This window comes from Tasmannia lanceolata, unplaced genomic scaffold, assembly GCF_043159265.1.
Source record: "Tasmannia lanceolata isolate RefF3 unplaced genomic scaffold, GAP_Taslan_0.1 ptg000037l, whole genome shotgun sequence".
Classification (NCBI taxonomy): domain Eukaryota; kingdom Viridiplantae; phylum Streptophyta; class Magnoliopsida; order Canellales; family Winteraceae; genus Tasmannia; species Tasmannia lanceolata.
This window is the reverse complement of record NW_027518714.1, coordinates 38,800,001-38,802,500: the sequence shown is the minus strand read 5'-3', so window position 1 is coordinate 38,802,500 and position 2,500 is coordinate 38,800,001.

The window sequence follows — 2,500 nt, the reverse complement described above, 5'->3', positions numbered from 1 at the left end:
TGGGGCACACGTGTGCATATCGGGGCATACCGGGCCTATCAGGGCACACGCGTACATACCGGGGCATATCGAGCCCTACTGGGGCACACGTGCGCATATCGGGGCGTACCAAGCCTATCGGGGCATACGCATGTATCCCAAGGCATACCGAGTCTATCCGGGCATACGCGTTCATACCGGGGCGTAACGGGCCTATCGGGGCATACTTGGGCATATCCGGGCAAAAAATGCCACAGAAAGTGCCGGGGCGCCAGCTGGAGCCATCATCCGACGTGCCATGGCTTTGGCCCCATGGTCTTCGCAACCGAGCATTCGTGACACCCGACGGGGCCAGGACACCAACCCTTCCGACACGAGCATTCGCGCATGTTCTTTGGCCACACAACGGCGCCAGCACGAGCAAAACCATCAGCGGTGCGGTGGCCTTGCACGGCCTTTTGTCTTTGGAACCAACCATCACTGCCAAGGGAAGTGCCGAAGTCCCGGCATCCGCGGAGCCAAGTCATTGCGCGCTTGGTCTCTGCAGCGGGGCATGCCGGGCACTCCCAACCATTGCAAGCAAGCAAGCAAGCAAGAAAGAAAGTAAGTAAGTAAGTAAGTAAGTATTACATATAGGGGCGGGACATGCGGGGAGATCTACGAAACGTGCACTACGGGGCACACGCGTACCTACCGGGGCATACCGACCCCTATTGGGGCACACGTGTGCATATCGGGGCATACCGGGCCTATCAGGGCACACGCGTACATACCGGGGCATACCGAGCCCTACTGGGGCACACGTGCGCATATCGGGGCGTACCAAGCCTATCGGGGCATACGCATGTATCCCAAGGCATACCGAGTCTATCCGGGCATACGCGTTCATACCGGGGCGTAACAGGCCTATCGGGGCATACTTGGGCATATCCGGGCAAAAAATGCCCAAAACTTGCGCAACCTTGGCAACCGTGGTCCATTCCTCTCTATATGCCTAGCCCTGGCAACCGTGGTCCATTCCTCACTATATGCCATGGCCTTGTGCCCATGGTCTTCACAAGACAGCATCCAAGGCGCCTGAAAGGCCAAGGGAGCCCAACCCAGCAATGCCCAGCCAAGGCCAGGCATTCCAGTGCCTACGCGGGCAAAAACGCCCAAAGCATGCCCCATTCCTTAGCCTATCCAGGCAAAAACGCCCAAAACCAGCCCATTCCAGTGCCTATCCGGGCAAAAACGCCCAAAGCATGCCCATTCCTTAGCCTGTCCAGGCAAAAACGCCCAAAACCAGCACATTCCAGTGCCTATCCGGGCAAAAACGCCCTAAACCTGCGCATTCCAGCGCCCCGCAGCATGCCACCCTCCTATAGGGTTTGCGCAACCAACCCGCCTAACCACCAGTGGCAACCAAAGGTGCTGTTAGCGACGACTTCTGAAGACGCAACGAGACGCGACGGGTTTGCGCCCAGACGCGACGAGACGATGCGGGATCTGCGCCCAACCATGCCTACAGCCGCCGACTTGTTCCGGGAGCTGCTTGCCCAAGCATGCCTAGCGTGCAAGGCCTGCGTGCCCAAGGTCTGTGGGCAAGGCTAGTGCCCAAGGCTAGTGCGCAAGGCTAGTGCCCAAGGCTAGTGAGCAAGGCCTGGGTGCAAGGCTAGTGTGCAAGGCTTGTATGCAAGGCTAGTGTGCAAGGCTGCTGTGCAAGGCTTGTGGGCAAGGCTGGTGCGCAAGGCTAGTGCCCAAGGGTTGTGTGCAAGGCTAGTGCCCAAGGCTAGTGCGCAAGGCTCGTGCCCAAGGCTAGTTCGCAAGGCTTGTGTGCAAGGCTGGTGCGATGGGCCAGTGCCCAAGGCTTGTGAGCAAGGCTTGTATGCATGGCTTGTGTGCAAGGCTTGTGTGCATGGCTTGTGCGCAAGGCTTGTGTCCAAGGCTTTTGTGCAAGGCTCGTGCGCAAGGCTAGTGTGCAAGGCTTGTGCGCATTGGCGGGTAGCCCACCACCATGCACGATCCAAATGCCACTCACGCGACAACACGGTGCCAAGCCGGGCATGGTGTGCACTCAAAACCAATCAACGGACAGAGGTCATGCGTCATGGGGGGGATCTAGCAAGGCCATGGGGAAGGTCATGGAGGACCTTGGAAGCAAGCGCAAGACGAGAGCGAATCGAACAAGGGGCCAGGACGGGGCCTTGTGCCCATGGTCTTCGCAAGACAGCGTCCAAGGCGCCCGAAAGCCCAAGGGAACCCAAACCCGGCCGACACTTGCAATCGCACATGCTCTCTGCAACACACCATCAATGCCGCCCAACGGGGCCAGCACGAGCAGTCATCCGCTGTCCCCTGGCCCTGCGCACGTTTGTCTTTGAAACCGAGCATCAATGCCACAGAAAGTGCCTGGGCGCCAGCTGGAGCCATCATCCGCGTTGCCATGGCTCGCTTGGCCTTGGCTTGCCAGGCCTCGACACGAGCAATCGCGCATTTTCTTTGCAACCGACCATCAATGCCGCCCAACGGGGCCAGCACG